A 24,117-nucleotide genomic window follows, 5' to 3' on the forward strand; every position below is an offset into this window, starting at 1 on the left:
TGAAAAGATGAGAAAGGGCAAGGGAAGATAATTAACTTTGAGTGCCTACCATGTACCTGGCACTTTCTTGATAACACATGTAATCATGTACCATACAAATGAGAAAAATAAGACTTAGAAAGAATAAGTGACTTCTTTCAGTCAAACAGCCTGAATTTGGTAGAGCTATGAATTGAACTCATATCGCTTAATTTCAAAGTGCAAGCTCTTTCCATTATACTGCACCATCTCTGTAGTGTGGTATAGGCTGGTGGGCTAAAGGAGCCCGGACTGAACTGGACACCCTAAGGAAATGTCCAGAGATTCAAACGCCTAAATAACAACTTTCCTCCTTGGTCTAGTAGATTATCTGTATCATTAGAACCCAGGTGTCTAGTCTCTAACCCAGGGTCTTTCTACTGTACCATAAATGCCATGCTGCCTCATATGTAATTCTTATGAAAAATACATCATAATTATTCCCCAATGTCAAGTGTATCCTAATACTTCCCTCTGGGACCAGAGGATGGCAGTGTGAGTCACCCTGAACAGTGTTAATAATAATGTTTATGCTTATGCAAACACACTCTTGTGTTATTATTCAGTCAAATTTGATGTATATGAAAGCATTGCACTCACATTGTAAATGGTTGCAGTGGTTTTCCCCTCCCTGGTGGTTGGTGCACATTCCCATTCTAAGTGTGGCAGTGCTGAAGCAACAAGGAAATGTGTAGTCAGATGGACCTGAGCTGGAATCTTAGCTCTGCCACTCACAATCACCTTAGACAAATAACTTCACTTCTCCAAACCTCAGTCTCCTAATCTGTCAACATGTTAAAGCAGCACTTATCATTTTCTCCCCCAAGCCTCCTCCTCCTCCCCTACTGTCTCCCTCTCTGATAGCACTGACTACCAAGTTGCCCAAGCCGGAAACCCAAGTGTCTCCTTTGACTTTGCCCTCTTTTTCACATGCCAACCCAGTCACAGCTTGATGATTTTGCCTCCCGAGATCACCACTCTCCCTATACTACCCTAACTCAGGTCACCATCACTTTTGCCTGGATTACTGCAAGAGACACTTATAAATGGCTTCCTTGTCTCCAAATGTGTATTCTCTAGTTTCTACAACAGTTAAAGTGATCTTTTCTAAAAGCAAACATTTTAGACCAGCTTAAAGCTCTAATGGCTTCCTATCACCCATAAGATAAAATATAAAGTCCTTTATATGAATTATAAGGCCTTTCCTGATTTGGTCCCTGTCTTAGCTGTCACTGCTCCCAATCTTGCCCTTACTGTCTCAGCCAAAACAGCTCTCACAGTTCTCCAGACACATCATGCTTTCTCTTGCCTCTAGATTTTGCACATTATTTTTTTTTTAATGTTTATTTTTGAGAGAGAGAGAGCAACAGAGCACAAGTGAGGGAGGGGCAGAGACAGAGGGAGACACAAAATACGAAGCAGGCTCCAGGCTCGGTGCCAACAGCTCAGAGTGATGCAGGACTCAAACCCACAGACTGGGAGATCATGACCTGAGCCAAAGTCAGACACTCAACCAACTGAGCCATATAGTTCCTCCTAAGTTTTGCACATTTTATTTCTGCTGCCGAAATGTGTTCTTTCCCTATCTACTCCCCTCCTACTCCTCCACCCAATTTTTACCTACCTAAGTCCTAGCCACTCTTCAGATCTCTGTTCAGGTATCATTTCCTCTAAAAAGTCTTGCCCAACCCTTATGTTTGGGTCAGATGTCCCTGATTTGTGTTCCTATAGCACACTATGCTTATCCTCTAAAATCATAACTATTTTCTCATCTGCCTGTATCAGGCAGATGATAATTCCTTAAGTGCAGAGGCAGTACCTTGCTTACCATAGAACATAGTGCCTGGTAAATAGTAGTGTTCAGTAAATAGTTGAGCAACTGATTGAATTAACAAACCGTTCTTTGCTCTCATTGCCCAGACTCTTGGCTTTGTGCTCTAGGTTTTAGCATCTACTTGTGGCCTCTTTTCTGGCTTAGGTGACCTGTTGTCTTCTTGCACCCTAGGTATCTCCCAAGGCAACTCTATATTCTCTCTTATTGTTAGCATCTTCTGTAGTTCCAATTCCTCAAGGAATATAGGATATCTGTGCTGGTCGACCCTGACCACCACACTTACCTGCCCAGAGAGATTCAGATAATAACCATTACCATTTAATGAGCACCTACTATGTGCCAATTCCTTGTATATATAACACACATTAGCTTCATTTTTTTGATGAGAAAACAGGTCCTTCTGTTCATATCTAGTAATTACTCAGGATGTGAATCCATGGGTATCTTGTTCCAAAGCTTTGTCCACTACATAGTCTTGAAAGTGTTAGATCTCTTATTATATCAAGTTTGACAGAAAATATGTGTGTTGGTAGGGGATAGAGGCAATGATAGCAGTGAGGCACAACCCTTGGTAAGGGGAATTTGGTGAGAGCTAACAAAACTACATATGCATTTATCTTTTGGGTTGCTTTTGCTTTTGTTTTTTTGAGAGGGAGAGAAAGCATGCATGAGCAGGGGGGTGGGGCAGAGGGAGAGAGAGAGAATCTTAAGCAGGCTCCATGTGGAGCCCAATGTGGAGCTGGATCTCACAACTGTGAGATCATGACCTGACTCAAAATCAAGAGTCAGACACTCAACTGACTGAGCCACCCAAGCACCCCAGCATTTATCTTTTGACTGAGATATTTCACTTCCAAGAATTTACCCTAAAGATACATCTTCAACATTAGAAAAACACACATGTACAAAATTATTCATTGCAACATTGTTTGTAATGCAAAATACTGGAAACAGCCTAAATATCTTCACATAGGAGAATGGTTGAATAAACTTGAAGTGGTTCTCAAACATTTTGGTCACAGGCCCCCTTTACTCTCTTAAAAATTATCAAGGACCCCAGAGTTCTTTGTTTATATGGATTATATCTATTGATATTTATCATCTTTGAAATTAAAACTAAAAAAACATTTTAAGGCAATTATTCATTTAAAATAACAATAGTGAACCCATTGTGTGTTAACATAAATAACTCACTTTAATAAAGGTAACTGTATATTCCAAAACAAAAATATAGTAAGAAGAATGGTATTATTTGCATTTTTGCAAATCTCTTTAAAGTTAGTCCACTAGAAGACAGCTGGCTTATCATAATCTGCTTCTGCATTCAATCTGTTGGGATATGTTGTTTTAGTTGATGTGTATGAAGAAAATCTGTCCTGCAGTTAGAAAAGTGAGGAGTATTTTAATAGTCATTTCAGATACTTGTGGATATTTTCTTTGATACTACATCAAAACTTGACAAGTGGTAATTTCTTAAAGGTTGCTGCAATGTGGAATCTGAAACCATTATCAATGAACTTTTTTGTACTCTGTCCCATTAAGATCCTTTGGTCTATAGTACACTTTAACGGGATATTTTATCCATATATGTTTTTGTAACATCATGCATTGGTCATTTGAAAAAAATACCAGCTGAGTTATGTAGACCTACCAATGTTGACACATTTCACTATATAATTAAAAAAAACCAACACTCCACAACATTTGTTACTATCACCACCCATGACTTCAGAAAAGTTTGGAAGATGTTGAGTTTATGGTGGTGAATATAAGTTTTCCAAAATTCTAATTATTACTTGAAAGCTTGCATTTTATTACTGGCAACAAATACTATTACTCCTTTTCCTTGAAGTGACATGCTTCATTTTTACTTTCCGGAAAATGTCTGCCAAATTCCCACATCTGAATAACCACAGTCTATTTTTCTTTAAAGTAAAAATGATGTTCAAATAAAAGTGAGGGATGTGTGTGTGTTTCCTAGCTTTACTCATTGAGAGAGCTCAGAAGCGATGGCCCTGTAGTGGCAATGAGCACACCTACTACCTAGATCTTGATTTTTAAATACCATCCTCCACTAAATAGAACTAGGGCTGTGAGAGGAAATGGGTGATTCTAGTCACTGGGAAAGCACAAAGTGATCCTGGGATGTAGTGCCAGGAACTAAGGGAAATGCTTAAAAAATAATGAGGAGATGATAAGAGAACACAGAACCCAGCCAAACCTGAAAGTATTTTTATAGTGATTATATAATTCATAGAATAAAAATTGATGAGCTCATTCTGATATAAATCAATACATTGATAAATGAATAAATGGTGAAGAAGCAAGAGCTCTCCCATATAATAAGAAGACAAATAAAAATGTATAAGGAACGATAATGATGGAATTAGAAAATTATCATTTGGCAACCTCTATTGTCATAACTGATTCAAGCAAGAATTATCAGTAAATGTTAAAACTTGTGTGTTATCCCAAAAAATCTCCCCACAAGATATTTATTAATTACAAAAAGCAAACTAGTTACTTTACACTGGATAAACCTGGCAGATACCACCTTAATTAACCAAGTGAACAAAGTTATTACCAGTGATGGGACATACAGGTATCACATGCCTCATGATGCATTAAGAAAGACACAACATCAATTCTGTGGTATTCCTGCCGAAAATGCATAACTTGAATCTAATCAAGAAGAAAAAATCAGACAAACACAAATTGAGGGATATTTTAGAAAATAAATGGCCTGTATTCTTTAAAAGCGTCAAGGTCATAAAAGACAAAGACTGAGAAACTGTTACAGATTAGAGAAAATGAAAGAGATTTAACAACCTACTATAGTGTGTGATCTTGCACTGGATCTTAGAGCAGAAAAAAACAATTATTATTTTGTGTGTGTGTCTGTGTGTAAGAATATTGGTGCGACAAATGGCAAAATCTGAATAAAGTCATAGATTAGATCATAATATTGTATCAATGATAAGTTTCTGATTTTGCTAATTGTACTGTGATATTTGTACTTTGTTTTGAGGAAATGCACTAAAAAATAAATGGGTCAGAAAATAATTACAATAGTTTGTTTATACAACTATGTATATCTCTTTAAAGAGACTGAAGAAAAAGCAAGAATGGCAGCAAGTGCACACATAAAGTGAGCAAGAATAATAAAGCCAATGTGGTTAGATGTGGGTGAGAGATATACAGGAATTTTTTGTAGTATTTTTGCAAATTTTCTTTAAATCTGAAATTATTATTATTATTACTTTTTTTTATAGTAATAAAGAATAATAAAGCCAATGTGGTTAGATGTGGGTGAGAGATATACAGGAATTTTTTGTAATAAAGAATAAAAAATTTTTTGTAATAAAGAATTTTGTAATAAAGAATTTTGTAATAAAGGAATTTTGAGTAATAAAGAATAATAAAGCCAATGTGGTTAGATGTGGGTGAGAGATATACAGGAATTTTTTGTAGTATTTTTGCAAATTTTCTTTAAATCTGAAATTATTATTATTATTATTACTTTTTTTTTTAGAGAGAAAGCATGAGTGGGGGAAAGGGGCAGAGGGTGAGAGGATTTTAAGCAGGCTCCATGCTAAGCAGGGCTCAATCCCACAACCCTGTGGATAATAACCTGAGCCAAAATTAAGAATCAGATACTTAACCGACTGAGCCACCTGGGTGCCCCCTAAATCTGAAATTATTTAAAAAGTTTAAATATCCCATAAATATTTTCCACTATTTCCTTCTAAATATTTAATTTATATATTTAATAAATATATAAAAACATAATTGGGATCATATAATAGTCTTTTTTACTTAACACTGTTTTTTTAAATTTGATATTGAATCATGAGCAGTTTTCAATGCCATTTGAAATTCTTTAAAAACACAACTGTTAATGAATAATATTTTAATGTGTATACTGTGATTCATTTAATACATTTAGTTTCCCTTATATTTTTGTCATAAACCTACAGTAAAATATATAATAAATTTCTTTTTGCATATATTTGTTCACATATTTAATTACTTACTTATGTTTGATTCCCAAAATGGGAATTGGCTTGTTGTTTTTTAAATGACTCAAGTGACCTAACAAACTCCTAAATGCCCCCGATTTCCTTTTTAGTTTGTGCTGCTTTACTGACTTATGGCTTGCTCTAAAGCTTGCTCGTTTGGTAACAGGTTGAATTCTGGGTTTGACTCCTGGCTGTGATTGGTGATTGTAGATGTGTGTGGAGGGCTGTAGCTGGCAGCAGCAGGCTGGGGTGCAGGGCAATCACTGGTTGAAGGGGGAGTCTTACTCTTTGGTGGCCCCTGAAAGTTAAAAGGAAAGGCCTAAAAAAGTCACTCACTGAATGAGTGGAATACACTAGCTTGATGCACATCAGGCTAAGACAGCTTAGTCCAGTTTAATATTCTCTGAGCTGTATTCTGTGTAGAGACTGGTTGTGGGGACACAGAGATGAATCAAACACTGAACCTGGCTCACAGGGCTCAAAATCTCATAGGAGAGACATACAGGTAAACAGAGACTGACAGTGTAGTGATGAAGACTTACAAATTGAGAAGCACAAAGATTATTGGGAGCATCAAAGAGGTTTTGTGCCTTCTTTTAAACAAACTTTTATACAGTATCTACTCATACACAGATATAATATTCATTCATTCCTCTTTCCTCCATCCTTTCCTTCTTTTCATTCATTGCACATATATTTTATTTTTTTAAATGTTTATATATCTATTTTTTAGAGAGAGTGTGAGCAGGGGACAGGCAGAGACAGAGGAAGACAGAGGGAATCCCAAGCAGGCTCTGCACTGTCAGCACAGAGCCTGACATCATGACCTGAGCCCAAATCAAGAGTCAGATGCTTAACCAACTGAGCCACCAAGGCACCCCTGCACATATAATTTGTTGAGCATATACCTTAGACCATAGTGGGTGGCAGTGGAGTTGGAGAAGAGAAAAATTCAATAAAAGCAAGAAGTAGAATTTATCAGGCTCAACAACCAATTGTCCAGGACAGAAACAAGAGTTAAGGATCACTCCTTTGCCATTGACAAAGCCAGGAAATGGGTATCTTTTTGGCCTGATTTCTCCCCAGTTTTATTGAGGTATAATTGACAAGTAAAAGAACTGAATTTTTTTTAAGTTTATTATTATTTTTTTAGTAATCTCTATACCAACCATGGGGCTTGAACTCAGGATACTGAGCTCAAGAGTTGCATGCTCTTCTAACTGAGCCGGCCAGGTGCCCCAAGGCCTTAATTTTTAAGAACAAATTTTAAAGGGCAAAGAAAATTTTGATTGGAGTGCTACAGCTCTTTAACTCATGTGGAGAAACAATTTTTAGAATACTGGCTTTCTATAGGATGTGGCACAAAAATGAAAGTGGGAAGGTCTACCAGGTTACAAATAAAGAGGTATTTTAGAGTCACTGTATAGTTGTGGAAATCAAAACAAAATTGAGAGTGGGGTAACTAAAGCAATTGATGGCAGGTAAAAGATTAAAATTAACAGAAGAGGGGAAAACAGATGAGAGATATTTCAGGAGCAGAGAGCACACTGGGTAGGAAGAGTTGAATGACAGAATGAAATTATAGATGAAAGGATTTATAGTAGATTACTATGATCTGGAAGGTGGTAGTGATGATAAAGACAGTCTCTTTCAGCATCATAGAAGGGGAGAAAGTGTGAAGCAAGAGGAAACTGGTCCTGGGAACAAATGAATCATCTTCAAGCAGTAGCTACACCCTGGGTAGCATGATTATTCATAAACAAATGCAGATTTCCTGTGGTGGTAGTGAACCAAGCTTGGAAAGCAGTACTAATGTTGGGTTGCCAAACTAATCTAAATGAAAGGGCCCATTTCTCTAGATTGAAAATTTTTAGCAACAGTAACTTACTCTTACAGCATTTTCTGAATATTGTAGAAAGGACTATTAGGGGCATCAGAAGGGAGAATGAAGGAATTCAGGGTATACTTCCAGCTTTCCCTTAGGTAGATGTATTTCACATGTAAAATGGTGGTAGTATAGTACTTAATTCAAAGTTGTTATGAGGATGAATCATAGTTTCCCTTGGAGCCCCAGTTTCTCTTTTTATAAAAAGGGGATAGTGATTTTTTTTTTTGTAATGTGACTCAGAAGTAGGTGGTGAAGGCACGCTCAGGATTGTACAATAACAGGAACAGCTTTCATTGATTGGAAGAGAGCTGTAAGGTCATATTTTCTCTAAGGTGGCTGCTCAATTATTATTTGAAAGTTCCCAGAGACCTTATATAATGTTCTCATTAAGATTTATTATTATTAGGACATAGCCTAAGGTAAGGTGAGATTGCCTTATAATTTTTATATACAGAAAATATACTAGTTTTATGCTAACATCTGCTATGCAATAGAATGTTATAGCATCCAGTGTATTAAACTCTATTTTTCCACAGTAGAGTTATGTTATATAAATCCATTAGGGAAATTTTACCCAGACTAGGGATGATAAAGAACGATGCATCCATTTTTTTTTCTTTTCTGATGCACTCATCTTTTGATAGGAATATATTTACATACAGAGATTAAGAGAGAAAGAACACAGATGGGAACAATCTTGAATCTAAGAAAGACTGAAAGGGTGTTTTGGAACCAACAATAATTGGAACTAACATTTATTGAGTATCTTCTCTAGGCCAGTTCTTTCACATAAATTATCTCCAGTTTTCACAACAAGCAGCAAGGCAGGCATTAGAAAACCCAGGTTCCGAAATATTATGTAACTTGCCCAGGGTCATAAAGCTAACCATGACAGAGCTGGAATTGGTAGGATCAGGAACAGTCCACCACCAAAGTCCCTGTTCATTCTACTATAGCACTCTATGATAAAATAATGTACTGTTATTTGGGAAATTTGGGACCAGAGGATTTGAAGAATTTCTTTCCCTACTTATTTCCCCTCTAACGGTCTTTTTGTTTCTATTGTTTTTGGTTCTGATGCTTGCATTCTAGAGCTTGAATGGGATCGAATATGGGGTATATGTAAACAGAATGATTCCACAGTCCCCGCTCAGTAACAATTTCCTTCCTTCAGAGCCTTACCTGGGATTTGGCAGGGGTTGGGATGAAAGAGTAGAGGTAGAGGTGGGGGAGGGGGTTCGTTAGAAAAGATGGATGGTTTTTTCTTACCTTTAAGTTGTTTATGAATTTCAGGACAACCCGTTGGCTATTCTCTTGCTCGGCATATTATTTTTTTCTAATTTTGGGGGCAGTTTGGGATTAAGGATTTAGTATCTGTAGGACATTTCTGTAACGATCAGCACAGTAAATCCAAAAAAAGTTAAGGTCAAAGACAATTCCTTCATCTGTTTTGGGAAAGGAGTGTGTGTGTGTGTGTGTGTGTGTATGTGTGTGTAAAAGGTTGGTTCTGGGTCGCTCTTGTTACACCCAGACACACTGAAGGGATTAGAAGAGATCCCTCCTGAATCATGAGAGATGAAAACGAGCATATTCCCTCACCTCCTGCTCTCAGGTGAACGTCCGAGCGACAGAAACGTTCACGTACCTTCTGGAGAGAAGGAAAAGGTGCAAAGGCGCTCAGGGCCTGAGGGCTGGGAGTGGGGCGGGGGCTCGCCACGGTCGGCGGGGATCGAGGGGCTTCTGCCTGCAAGGAGGAATCGTCGGGGGCGGGCCGGGGACTGAGGGCAGCGCAGCGAGCGCTAGGCCCCCGCCATCCCCAGGCCGCGTTCCCCCGCGTTCCCTGCGGCTCGTGCCCGGGCGGCCGCCGCAGTCCCGGCGCCGTAGCCGGGCGTGGGGTCCAGGGGGCGCTGTGGCCCAGCGGCGCCGGCGGCAGGAGCGGCCACGGCGACGCTGGAGGCTTCGCCGAGGATCCCCGCCTGCAGCACCTCGGTCGTCCCGCCGCAGCCTTGAGCCCCCGGCCCGGTTCAGCGGCGCTCCTCCGGGATCCGCGTGGCTGCGGCGGTCCCGGAGCCCGATGCGGCTCGGCGGGCGCTGGGCCTTAGCAGCAGCGGTGACCACAGCCCTTTCAGGAACGGGAGGCTTCGCAGCGGCGCCTGGGGCCGCGCCGGTGCCCTCCGGTGGAGGCTGTCGGCTTAGGGACGACCCCCTCGGCCATGCTGAGGCGGCGGCGGCCACTGCTCGAGGTGAGTGTGGCGCGGTGCGGTCCCGGGCTCGCTGGCCTTCCGCCACGGGGAAGGGCCCTGGCAGCAGCCTTCGGGCCGGGCGGACGGGGCGTCCTGCCGCTGCGGCCCCCTCCCCCACCCCGCGGCTCTGGGCCCTCAACCCTTCTCCGCGTCCCCCGGGAGGCGCGTGGGGGTGAGTAGGCCCCGCGTCGCCGGGAAGCTCTCGCCTGGCCTCGGTTCCTGCGCGGCCCGGTGTGTGTGGAGCGGCACTGCTGGCGGGGGCACTGGCACCTTTCGGGTTGCTCCCGGACCCGGGCCGAGCGCAGCCTCCTACCCCAGGCCCGGCACGTACATCCAGGAGGGAGGCAGAGGACGCCTGTTTGCAAACAGCCTCGGCTTTTCCGCGCCCCGGTAGCGAGTCCCGCAGAGTCCCGGGGGGAGGGGTGGGAGGGCTGGTGAGAATTGGAGTGCGGAAAGTGTGGGGCCCTGAGAGCCCTTGGTACTCCCGAGTGTCATTCACGGATCTGACTGGGTTGAAAACAACCGTTTGCGTTTTATTTGAGCTGAAATTTCATCACCTGCAGGTAGCTCATCCCTGCCGCCTTCTATTACATTTTGCCCCTGAGAGTGGTCTGCCTTAGAGAAAGCCCTATCCTAGCTTTGCGCTGTTTCCTACATAAATACAATTACAAAAATATCTTTTTGGTTTTTAAACAAGGGTCTGTTCCCCTTCTCCCCAATAAAAGAGTGTAAATATCTTAATACCTCAGTTCTAGGTATAAAAATGTTACACCTAAATAGATCCATAGACTGGATGACAAGAGAATTTTAAAAAGTCGTGCTAACTATCTTAGTAACAGATACTGATGGAAATGGAACATATTCTAAATTTTAGAAGTTAAGTAATTTGCTCGGTATTAATGTGAAAAAAAGGAAGTGATGATTACAGTTTGATAACTTAAGTCAGGTGTTTGGGGTGTTTATGGTTTATGATCGATCAATATGATTACAGGTTTTTCTTGTTTTCCTATTATGTATATGAAGTTTGTAGGATTAATAAGTACTTCTGAAACTTTCATAATCATGAATAAAAGAAATATGCTTATTGTAGGAAATTCGGAAAGTACAGGATCGTACCGTATCAACTCTCAATAAATATTTAATAGTGAGGGAAAAGTCACCCATTATCTTACAGTTAGTACATTTTGATGGTCATTTAAAGTTTTAAATGGGCTTGTATTGTTGGTGACTTTAAAATTATCGATTTATGATTAATTATTATTCAAGTTATTACTATTTAGTTATTATTATTTCTGTCTACCAGGTTGAGTTAACTGTTCGATTTTACTGTTTAACATCCAGTCATTTGTTTAAGACCTATAAAAATGTTTTACTAAATTACATTGCAGTTATAGTTGAATAGTTAAATTCATCAATTTAAACAGAATAACATGGGTAACTGTCTAAAAGACCCCTGATTTACCTCCTGTGCAGGATGGGAAGCTCCTGAAGTCTAGGGAGGTTTGGTGTAGTAAACATTTTTGAGGACCTGTTCTGTTAGTTAGATGCGCTGGCCTTGGATTGTTTCTGTTAAGGTTTTGCTTAAATGTTTATAACCATAAAAACTTGGCCTGATTAAAAAAAAAAATTGCCAGGGGGGTGTAGTTTTTCAAAAAGTCTAGTTCAGTTCTCAATGTGTTTCTAAAGATTACCAATATTACAATCAGCTGAGAGTGCTTATTAAAGTATGCAGATTCCTGGTCCCTTGAATCACAATTTCTAGGGATGATGGTAGTCCAGGGATATTTATTTTTATCAAGCTCCCCAATTCTTAGTCCTACTAAAGTTTGAGAATCACTGATATAATAAGTTAAAGCTTAACTAACCTTGCCAAGGCTAATGACAGTATCTGTTTTCTAGCAAAGCTATCAGTGTTAAGCAGCATTACAATCATTCCTCATAGCAACAGATAATGGTGTTACAATATTAGAAAGAAAAATGATATTTCAAGGGATAGTGATTCAATTAACATATATTGAGAGCTTTTTCTGGTAGATGTGGTGTTATAGAAGGATACCTAGCCACTTACATTGGCATTTAATCTCTCCTTGGACTTTGAAGACATTGTCTATAAGATGCAGATAGTTATTATACTTACCTTGCAAGGCTTTTAGAGTAAATTCATCTGAAAAAGTTTTGTAATTTGTAGAATATCTTTATAAAATTTTAGCTATTAATATTAAGTGCCAGGTCCTATCTTTGATGTTCTAAGAAACACAAAAATGACCATGGTCACTGCTAGCAACTAGCCAACTTTGGAAGCAGAACATGTTTAACTGTTACAAGGCAGGATCAAACAGGAGTTGTAATTGAGTATAACATGCTAGCTCTCTCTTTAAGACTTCTAATGTTTAATCCAATAGCTTGTCCTTTAAGAATATTAATATTCTTAATATTATATTCTTACTCTTATATTAATATATAAGAATATAATATTAAGAACTTTAATAATTTTTATATATGGTGATTGCCTTTTCTTTTAATTCCTGATTCAGTGTTTTATTCTGTAAGGAGAAAATTGTATATTTTGCCTGGTAACCAGTAGTTGTAGATTAACTCCCTTAGAAAGAATGAATGAAGATGATCCTATTTTTTTCTTGTTACTAAGCTACTGGTGTTCATCCCATTCAGTAAACTTTTATTTGGCACCTGTTACGTGCGGGCCACAGAAGAGTTGCAAGGCACAAAGCTTGTTTAAGAGCTAATTGCCTGGATTTTAACTTAAAATCTTATGTTCCTAAAGGGATGGTGTGTGGGGCCCGCGGGGAGAAGGGTGTATTATGCTTGTCAATTGCATGATGTGGTGCAGAGTATGGAGTCAGATGTGGGCAGGAATCCTTACTGCAACTCTGAGTGGTGTGACATTTAGATCCTGAGTTTCTTCTTGTGTGGTAATAATTGGAGTAATAGTACCCATCACAGGGAGGTAGAACTGGTTCCATGAGATAAAAATAATAAAAAGCAGTTAGCTCAGGGTCTGTCTCATAGAAGGTACCCAATAAATGTTCACATCCATTCCTCTTTTTGGGAAAAACAAAAACAAAAATTAGGCTTTGGAATTTCTATGTGAGTTAAAACATGGTAGCTTTAATTTTTTTAAAGAATGAGTCTACTTTTGGAATTCTTAAAATTTTTTGATAGAGGGGTGCCTGGGTGGCTCAGTCGGTTAAGCGTCCGACTTTGGCTCAGGTCATGATCTCGCGGTCCGTGAGTTTGAGCCCCGCGTCAGGCTCTGTGCTGACAGCTCAGAGCCTGGAGCCTGTTTCAGATTCTGTGTCTCCCTCTGTCTCTGACCCTCCCCTGTTCATGCTCTCTCTCTCTCTGTCTCAAAAATAAATAAATGTTAAAAAAAAAATTAAAAAAAATTTTTTTGATAGAAAACAATCTTGATCTTAATTATACATATTTCTCCTTTCATTTTTACTGAATAAATGAGCTATTCTCTTTGTATAGAGTACGCTTGTTACATCTGAGTTTTATTAATTTTCCATTATTTTCAGAGTTTTACATGATTTTTTATTTTACTTGTGTGTGTAGCTGCACTGCAGTATATAGAGCAACATTCTTAGTATATAATCATCAACGAAAGATAAATGGTGACAGTTATTGAATAGAAATAGTTCATATACTTCGTTTTCAACAAATGATATCAATTTATTAAACTTACATTATTTAAAAACTGAAGAATCTTCAAAACATAGGCTTTTCCTTATAAACTGTAGATTAGATCTAGATCTTTATAACCTGTCAGATATGGGATCTAGTCTTTTCTAATAACCTGCAGGACCCTGGACACATTTCTTATATGCCTCAATTATTCTTCTATAAAATGAAGCTGATAATACCCATTTTACAGAATTATTGTGAGGATTAAATGATATAAGGTATAAGAACTGTAATTTAGTTCTATGAATCTTGGCAAATCATTATTACCCTGAAAGTGGAAAATATACTTCTTGTTTATTTCTGTTTGAAAGAACTTGAAAGATCACTATTTATATAGTTTACAACCAGGAAATAAAGTCAGTATGATCAATTTGAATTATGAATAAGACTGCTAAATTAAGGAGAAACCAGGGTATCAGCAGAGTTAGTATTTTATTTTATTTTTTAAATTTATTTATTTATTCTGAGAGAGCACATGGGTAGGGGTAGAGAGAGACAGGGAGAGAGACTTCCAAGCAGGCTCTGCAGTGCAGAGCCCAGTGTGGGGGTCGAACTCACGTATCATAAGATCACCACCTGAGCGGAGATCAAGAGTCAGACGCTTCACCACTGAGCCACCCAGATGCCCCTAGAGTTAGTATTTTAATGGCATAGTTAGTGGAATGCTTTATGCTTTATAGATAAATGTTATTTAATAAAACAATTTGAAAATACTGTTTATAAAAGTATTTCCTATTTTACATATTAAGTGGTACCTAATTTTTTTTCTTTTGAATTATTATAAATAGCTCATTTCCAGAGCTGAACTATTGGAAAAATGAGGACAGTATATAATGTTTTATACTTATGAAATATTTTCTTGATAGCCTTTAATAAGGTAAAGGTGAGGACATCTCTGGACATGTTGATATCAAGAAAAAGTTGTTGAATTCATATTGGGCAAGGGAGAAGGAGAACTTAATTCATGTTGATGAGTATCTTGAGGCATTTGGATTTTATATTATAGAACTATTTGTAAAAATCTTAAATTTTTTTCTGTAAATTATCTTTTAGTTGAAAATTCTTACACTCATTTTTTAAACTTAAAAAATGCTTTTGTAGCTCAAGGCTTTGGACTATAATAGTTTCTTTAATTGATAATTCTGTAGTGACTTACCTTTTTTCTGATTATTTGTCATAATATATGCTTGAGGATATGTGACTTAATATTTATAATGGTAGTTATGTTGCATTTTTTTAAAATACAGAAGTAGTAAATTCATGCCCTGTGTTTTAAGGATTAATTAAATTTAAATGAAAATGTAGTGCCTTTTGAGGGAAGGAGTCTTAAGAAGTAAGACCTAAGGAAATGGTAAAATTAGTCTAGAATTTTTCACCAATTAGGAAAAGTTTGGGTATATTCAGTCCTGGGTTCTTCTGGCTGTTTGAAATAATATTAACTTTAGAGAAATAATACTAAGTTTAAGATATGAAGTGAAGAATATATATATTTCAATTAAATTTAAAATATTAGGCAAGACCCTTTTTTTAAATAGCCTTATTGAGATATAATTGAAATACTATACAATTAACCCATTTAAAGTGTACAGTTCAATGCTGTTAGTATATTTGGCATTATGCAGATATCACCGTTATGTAATTTTAGACGTTTTTATCACCTCGGAAAGAAATCACTCCCCATTTCCTCCCAATCTACCCAGCCCTTGGCAACCGCTAATGTACTTTCTGCCCTTATGGATTTATATTTCATATAAATGGAATCATAGGATATGTGACTGGTTTCTTTCCTTTAGCATAATGTTTTCAGGGTTTGTCCATGTAGCGTGTATCAGTACTTCATTTCTTTATGCTACTGAATAGTATTCCATCATATGGATATACCACATTTTATTTATCCAACTTCATCAGTTTGGGTTATTTTTTTCTTTTGGCTGTTATGAATAATATTGCTATGAACATTTCATGTACAAATGTTTGTCTTTCTCTTGGGTATATACCTAGGGTTGTATTGCCAGAGTCAAAAGATAACTCTTTGTTCAAACCTTTTTGAGGAACCCCACCAATTTACATTCCCACCAGAAGTGTAGGAGGGTTCCAGTTTCTGCACATCCTCACCAACCCTTGTTATTATCTGTCTCTTTGATTAGAGCCATCCTAGTGGGTGTGAAGTGGTAAGTTAAGTCTCTATTTGGGGATTGTAACTTTCATTTACAGTCATTAGGTAAATTGTTCAAGTTTTTACTTGCAGATACATTGCCAGATTCTTTGAGGATAAGGAGTCTTTTTGGCTTGAGGATAAAAGCTGTGAACTTTCTAGTTTTCTGTTTAGTAAATACTGAACTTGATGGAACTGGTTAACCACTTTGGGTGGTAGCGGGGACAGTGGTATGGGGACTTCCAACTGAAAGGTTGTCTTCTAAGAATATTTCTTAACAAAAAGCAGTTGTAAATCTTATGTTTAGCTTTCCTTTCACTGCTAAAATGTTTCTAAAAAGATAGAGTCCAATAGCATATTTACCCATTAACATTTCTAAGCACTCCGGTCTGATTTTTAGGATTGCCATTACCTCTCCATGATATATAATTCTATATAAATACAGTTTAGTTATTGTCCCCCTCCCTCTGAGATTTTATTTTTAAGTAATCTCTACATCCAACGTGGGGCTCGAACTTAAACCCCAAGTTCAAGAGTTGCATGCTCCATGGGCAGAGCCAGCCAGGCACCCCTATTCTTTATTCTTGTACATAGTATGGTCCTCTATTGTTTGTTCACATGAAAGATATTAAAGCTTTTCTAGGAGATTTTGTAGGACATAGTTCAAAGTCAGCAATAATGACTTGCTAACATTTCTAAAATTTTTTTCAAACTAGTTAGGAAGTACTGCAGGGAGCTATTGTTTGAGCAAACAAAGTGCAAGTTTTGGACCTTCATTCTACATACAGTGGATTTCCCACAGTATTTTCCCACTTGATTAGGATCACTTTTAGGTCCTTTAATGCTGACTTTTATGGTTAAGCATCTGACTTCAGCTCAGGTCATGATCTCATGGTTCATGGGTTCGAGCCCCACATCGGGCTCTGGGCTGACAGCTCAGAGCTTGGAGCCTGCTTTGGATTCTGTCTCCCAATCTCTCTGCCCCTCCCCCTCTTGTGCTCTGTCTTTCTCTTTCTCTCTCTCAAAAATAAATATTAACATAAAAAGATTACATATTATAATATAATTAATTAACATATTATGTTATTTTAAAAATAAAATATTAAATATAAAAATAAAAATAAACATTAAAATAACACCAGCATCCTTCACAGAGCTAGAACAAATAGTCCTAACATTTGTATGGAACCAGAAAAGACCCCGAATAGCCAAAGCAATCTTGAAAAAGAAAACCAAAGGTGAAGGTATCACAATCCTGGACTTCAAGATGTATTACAAAGCTGTCACCATCAAGACAATATGGTACTGGCACAAAAATAGACACTTAGATCAATGGAACAGAATAGAGAACTCGGAAGTGGACCCATAAATATATGGCCAACTAATCTTTGACAAAACAGGAAAGAATATCCAATGAAATAAAGACAGTCTCTTCAGCAAGTGGTGTTGGGAAAACTGGACAGTGACATACAGAAGAATGAACCTGGGCCGCTTCTTACACTGTACACAAAAATACACTCAAAATGGATAAAAGACCTAAATGTAAAACAGGAAGCCATCAAAATCTTAGAGGAGAAAGCAGGCAACAACCTCTTTGACCTCAGCCGCAGCAACTTCTTAGTCAACACATCTCCAGAGACATTTTGCTCATAGGCAAAAATGAACTGCATCGAGATAAAAAGCTTCTGCACAGCAAAGGAAGCAATCAGCAAAACTAAAAGGCAACCAACGGAATGGGAGAAGATATTTGCAAATGACATATCAGATAAAGGGTTAATATCCAAAATGTATAAAGAATTTATCAAACTCAACATCCAAAAAACAAATAATCCGGTGAAGAAATGGGCAGAAGACATGAATAGACACTGTTCCAAAGATGACGTCCAGATGGCTAAGAGACACATGAAAAAATGCTCAGTATTACTCATCTTTGGGGAAACAAATCAAAACCACAATGAGATACCACCTCACACCTGTCAGAATGGCTAAAATTAACAACTCAGGCAACAACAGATGTTGGCAAGGATGTGGAGAAAACGGAACCCTTGCACTGCTGGTGGGAATGCAAACTGGTGCAGACACTTGGAAAATGGTATGGAGGTTCCTCAAACAATTAAAAATAGAACTACCCTACAGCCCAGTAATTGCACTACTAGGTATTTATACAAAGGATACAGGTATGCTGTTTCAAAGGGGCACATGCATCCCAATGTTTATAGCAGCACTATTAACAATAGCCAAAGTGTGGAAAGAGCCCAAATGTCTATTGACAGATGAATGGATAAAGAAGACGTGGTATGTGTGTGTGTGTGTGTGTGTGTGTGTGTGTATATATATATACACACACCCATATGTGTATATATATATATATATATACACACACACACACACACACGCACACACACACAATGCAGTATTACTTGGCAGTCAAAAAGAGTGAAGTCTTGCCATTTGCAACAACATGGATGGAACTAGAGTGTATTATGCTAAGTGAAATTAGAGAAAGACAGATGTCTTATGACTTTACTTGTATGTGGAATTTAAGATACAAAACAGATGAATATAGGGGAAGGGAAGCAAAAGTAATATAAAAACAGGGAGGGGGACAAACCATAAGAGACTCTTAAATACAGAGAACAAACTGAGGATTACTGGAGGGGTTGTGGGAGGAGGGCTGGCTAAGTGGGCAAGGGGCATTGAGGAAGACAGTTGTTGGAATGAGCACTGGGTGTTATATGTAGGGGATGAATCACTGGATTCTACTCCTGAAATCATTATTGCACTGTATGCTAACTAACCAGGATGTAAATTAAAAAATAAAAATAAATGATAAATAAAATAAACATTAAAAGAATTTAATGCTGACTTTCAAGTTAGTGAGCTGAAAGGCCTCCACTGGTTTGTTTTACAGTCTTTTGTTTTGTAGTTTATTTTAGAGAGACAGAGCACAAGCGGAGGAGGGACAGAGAGAGGGGGACACAATCCCAAGTAGGCTGCAGGCTCTGAGCTGTCAGCCTGATGCAGGGCTCCAACCCACGAACCGTGAGATCATGGTTGGACACTTAACAGACCAACTAAACCTCCCAGGCGCCCCATTTAGTTTTTTTGAATGTCATAATTTCTATATAAAACTACAAAAAGCAACAGATCTGGAGCCTTTTAGGTAGGATTAATGAAGAGGTATGCGTTTCTGTTTGTAATATGGTTCTTTTTTTTTAAAGGTGTTTTTCTTTTTTCTTTTTCTTTTTTTTTTAAAGATTTTAAGCAGCCTCTACAACCAACATGGTGTAATCTTTACACCCGTTGTGGGGCTTGAACTCACAACCCTAAGATCAAGAGTCGCATGCTCCACTGATTGAGCCAGCCCAGGTGCCCCTGTAGGATGGTTCTTTTCTAACCTCTCATGGTTACAGTTTGGTAGTTCATCTGCCAAACTTTTATGTTTTTGTTATTATATCTAAGCAGAACACAGCCTATCTCAAAATTCTCCTTACTAAAATAAAGAGCAAGCAGTATCAAAATTTTGTGAAAACATTCTGTCAGGGCTTATGTAAATTTTAGTCTCCATTTTTCATTTTCAGTTGATCCAGAGAAATAACTCCTAAAAAGCAATTGAAGCCAAACACTGCCGGTTTGAGAAAAACCTTAAAATTTCAGAATACATCATCTAAATCTTTTAGTGATTCTGGTGATGTAATAACTGCCCATAGGTTTTTTGTTTTTGTTTTTAATTAGTAGCTGAAGTAAACTGTTTTTGAAATTATGAGATCAACTCTTGGAAGCTTTTGCTCAACGTCTAAACAACAAGGTTGAGATCTGGGAGGAAGATGCGATCTCAGCTACAGTGGAGCTCTGGGCTCCTGCTCCTGACTCACCACTGTTTGCTCTTGCCGAAGAACAAGTCTGTCAGGAAGCCACACTGCAACCATGTCTTTTAAAAACACTGAGAAGATACCTGTGGAATTGGAGGTGGTGATTCAATGAATTAGAATTACTCTAACCAGCCACAATATGAAAAGTCTTTGGAGAAGGTATGTGCTGACTTGATCAGAGAGGCACAAAGGAAAAGAATCATGAAAGGACCGGTTCAGATGCCCACTAAGACTCTGAGAATCACTATAAGAAATACTTCCTTGTGGTGAAGGTTCTAAGAGGTGGGATCGTTTGAAGATGAGGATCCACAGGTGACTCATTGGTTTGCTTAGTCCTTCTGAGATTTTTTTTACCCCCCCCCAACCAAGTTTATGTATTTATTTTGAGAGAGAGCAAGGGAGGACCTGAGAGAGAGAGAGAGACAGAGAGAGAGAGAGAGAGAGAGAGAGAGAGAATTCCAAGCAGGTTCTGTGCTGTCAGCACAGAGCCTCAGGTGGGGTTTGTTCTCACCAACCATGAGATAGGTTGAGCCAAACCAAGAGCCAAAATCAAAAGTAGGAGCTCAACTGACTGAGCCACCCAGGTGCCCAGTTCTGAGATTGTTAAACAAATTACTTTCATCAGTATTGAGCCAGGAGTCAATGTCGAAGTCACTGTTACAGATGCTTAAATCAGCCTTTTTAATAAATTGATTATCAGTTGTTAGAAATAAAGGTTGAGATTTTTTTTTTTGATTCTTTAACGTGGCACAGCCCTTCATGATTTGGTTCCAACATCGTTGTTCCTCACTTGTTTCTGCATGCCCCACTATCCAGTCCTTTAAAGATTCCAGGTTTATGGAGTTTTTCTTAATTTCTTTTACCTTATATTACTTGTATAATATAAAAACTTTATAGACCACTGTGTGGCATCTTTCTGCTAGGTGTTTCATGTATGTCATTTCTAATTCTTAAAATGATCCTATAATATTCATAGTGTCATGCATGTTTTATAGCTGAGGGAACTGTGGCATGGGGATTTTTATTGACTTTCCTAAGCCCACATCCATGATTCAAACCATATATCTCTGACTACAGAGTCCACTCTTTTTTTTTTTTTTTTTTTTTTTTTTCAACGTTTATTTATTTTGGGGACAGAGAGAGACAGAGCATGAACGGGGGAGGGGCAGAGAGAGAGGGAGACACAGAATCGGAAACAGGCTCCAGGCTCTGAGCCATCAGCCCAGAGCCTGACGCGGGGCTCGAACTCCCGGACCGCGAGATCGTGACCTGGCTGAAGTCGGACGCTTAACCGACTGTGCCACCCAGGCGCCCCCAGAGTCCACTCTTTTTCATCATGTGAACCTCTGCATGTATTCTGTATTTGTTTATCTTGAGATTTTTCATAGTGCTTTAGGAAGTATTTATTATTAGCAGAGCTCAACTCTAGTTGATGGACTTTGGTGGTATTTGCCTTTGAAGTATACTATTGGCATGTAGCATTTTGTGTAAGAAAAAGATGTGTATGTGCATATATTTTAGGAATTTCAGCTTTCATATATGTATTTTTGAAGTAGTTAAATGCCTGCTTTGCTGTTAGAAAAATATAATAACTGATCTCTGGACCTCATTTCTCTGATCTGAAAATGAGTGGTGGGCTAGATGTTAATGCCCCTTCCACATTTAATATTCTATTCAAGTTTCTAAAGAACTGAATGAAAAGATGGCATATGGACAGCTCCAGGCAATGATGACAGTATCAGTAATGAAGAACCAGAATAGGGGACAATGAGGTATGGGTGGTGGCTAAGGAAAACAGGAGAATTAAGACTAAGGGATTGTAATTTCCATAAAAGTTTCCCCTGTACTAAGTAAAGAGAATATATTTCTAAATGAAAACATAGAGACTCTGAGAATTAGCTGGCTGAGTAGTTTGTAACTGATGCCTCCTCCTCCCTACCTGTTACCCCCATTCTTCTGTCCTTTCTTGTGATGGTGTATAATGTGTTTGAGAAAAATGCACCTAGAGCTGTGTTATATGAAAATAACCAGGTCATCAGTAGCACACTTGAAATAATTATAGCTTTCATATTGTTCATAAAGTGAGAATTCAGTAATTAAAATGTGAACCCATTATTGTAGATCTTCAGAGTTTGTTGATAAAGCAAAGGAGGGCATATTTTGCATTCAAAAAGGATGAAATACCTCTTAGTGACAAAACTTTTATATAGCCTTTCTACCCTCAAGGTATTAGAGATGCTTATATTGACATATAGACGGGTGATGGTTTGACTAGGTGGAAAATTGTTAACCAGCATAGAAAATTGTCATTCGTTTCCTTGTTAGCTTCTGGAGACCCTAGATCAGTGAATTTTGAGTTTGGGACTAAATCATCCTAGGCCAGGAGCAAGGAAATGTCCTTTAGTTAGAGAAGTTTGGTTTTTTCAGCATACTGTAGCCCTCAGATAGAGATTTATAAATACACTTTAGTATTTTTAAAAACTTAGAAGTAAAAGTAAAGAAACTGGTTTAACTTTCTTCAGCAGTATATTACCCAGCTTATTGGCTGGGGACCCTTTTTTTCCACATAATACTTAGTAGTACATCTTTTACTGATCTAGGTTAACTTTTATCTGTTTTATAAAGCCTCACTCTCAAAATATCCATGACTATTTCAACCCTCAGGTGATAGGCCCTGATTACTTCCTGAAGGACCTCATTCTATTGTTCATTACTGATAATTATTACAAAAAAATCTTTTGTATTTGGCCAAATGTTGTTTTTCTTTAATATCTATCATTTCATTGTTTTGCTTCCTAAAATTGTACAAAATAAATAATTACTCTCATCTTAATATCCGAAGATGCCTTGGCTAGCATAGAGATTAAAAGCCCAGGCTTTGGAGTCAGATTGCCTGAGTACAAATTTTAGTTCTACTGCTTTTACTGTGTGATCTTTTCTTGTCTGTAAAATGGGAATAGCCATAATACTTTAATGGGTTAAATGACATGATTCATAAAAGAGCTGATTATGTAGTGTGTTGGTTTGGTTCCTTGGAAAGTAGATATTGAGATGGAGTTAGTGCAAGAGATTTTATGGGGAGTAGATAATAGAATGCCTGTGAAAGGAAAGGGAGTGCAAGCTGAATTGACCTACAAGAGTCTCAGTCTTTGATGCAGATCTTAAAAAAAACAAACAAAAACACACCACCACCAACAACAAAAAAAACCAACACAAAAAACTCAGCCAATCCAACGGGGCGCTCCAGAGCAAAAATCACCTGTTAGAGGAGTCCTGCATTGGAAAGAAATGGCCAGGTTCTAGTACACCTACCATGTTGTTACTGGCTAGGAGCTGCCCAGGAGGAGTATGGCCTCAACTGGAAAGCTGAGATGAATTCTGAACATGCTGCACCTGGAGGCTGTTAACTAACAGTACTCCTTGCATCTGATTGCAAGTCCTTCTTTCCTCCCTTCCTCTCTTCCTCCCTCCCTCCCTCCCTTCCTTCATTCCTTCTTTCCTCTGTTCCCCTCCTCCCTTACAGAGGAGATCCAAGTGATTGCCACAAGTCCATTTCTTGTGCTGCAGGATCTAGGTCTCCAAACATTTTCTGAGAGCAGTTCTTTCAGGGGTCCATGGACTTCTCCTTTTTTTAAGGATTTTATTTTTAAATAATCTCTATACCCAATGTGGGACTCAAGCTCACAACTCTGAGGTCAGGAGTTGCATGTTCCACCAACTGGAGCCAGCCAGGCACCCTGGACTTCTTGATGGGGAAGTTCAAAAAGTAGGTTTGTGAGACAGGTTTCAGTCCCCATCTGTGTACCTGGTCTCAGGGCCACAGTGATTCTCATGGTCTCTTCCACTATTCAGTCTAAATTCCCCTTGACATTAGCTATAATTTTTGTTGGTCTTGGTGGTTTACCTAGACCCACCCGTCATTTTTGAGGGATCACAGTCACAATTGGGCAGGGGAGTATCAAGTGGTACCCATGTGGGTCATCTGAGTTCCACACATACTCCTTGTTGTTCCCATTATGTAACAGCATACCTGCTTCCTTCTGAGGATGAAGGTTAATTTATCCTGCCATGATAGTGATTCCTTTTTTTGCCTCTTGGTCCAGGGGCACAAAGAGCCGCAAATGCACTGGCTCCAGCTATAATTTATAGCTCAGTATGATCCTTGACATGTCTCCTGGTAAAAGTATGCCCAGGATCTCTAACAAGATGGAAAGCACAAAGTCTTCTAGTAGATCACTAGAAATTTTGCTAAGTGGAGGCCATTTCTCCTTCTACCTTTTGGTTCTCAGACCCATGTGTTCTTTCTACTAGGAGCATAGCTCTGAATCAGTGCATGTACTGCATCCTTGTCTCTGAGCTGGTATATCATCTGTGTCTTAAGTA

At 38.5% G+C, this 24,117-nt stretch overlaps 1 protein-coding gene and 1 pseudogene across 4 annotated transcripts in view; one reads left to right on the top strand and one right to left on the bottom strand.

Annotated features, from left to right (window-relative positions):
• Positions 1-7,134: 7,134 nt before the first annotated feature.
• LOC123596797 lies at positions 7,135-23,567 on the bottom strand (annotated as a pseudogene).
• ZFYVE9 (zinc finger FYVE-type containing 9) overlaps positions 9,898-24,117 on the top strand; it is a 214,777-nt gene continuing 200,557 nt past the window's right edge. For all 4 annotated transcript variants that reach the window (XM_045477396.1, XM_045477398.1, XM_045477400.1 and 1 more), the window contains exon 1: positions 9,898-10,002. The gene's annotated coding sequence lies outside the window, so the exon portion shown is untranslated. The remainder of the gene's footprint in view (positions 10,003-24,117) is intronic.

Source organism: Leopardus geoffroyi, chromosome C1, assembly GCF_018350155.1.
Source record: "Leopardus geoffroyi isolate Oge1 chromosome C1, O.geoffroyi_Oge1_pat1.0, whole genome shotgun sequence".
Taxonomy (NCBI): domain Eukaryota; kingdom Metazoa; phylum Chordata; class Mammalia; order Carnivora; family Felidae; genus Leopardus; species Leopardus geoffroyi.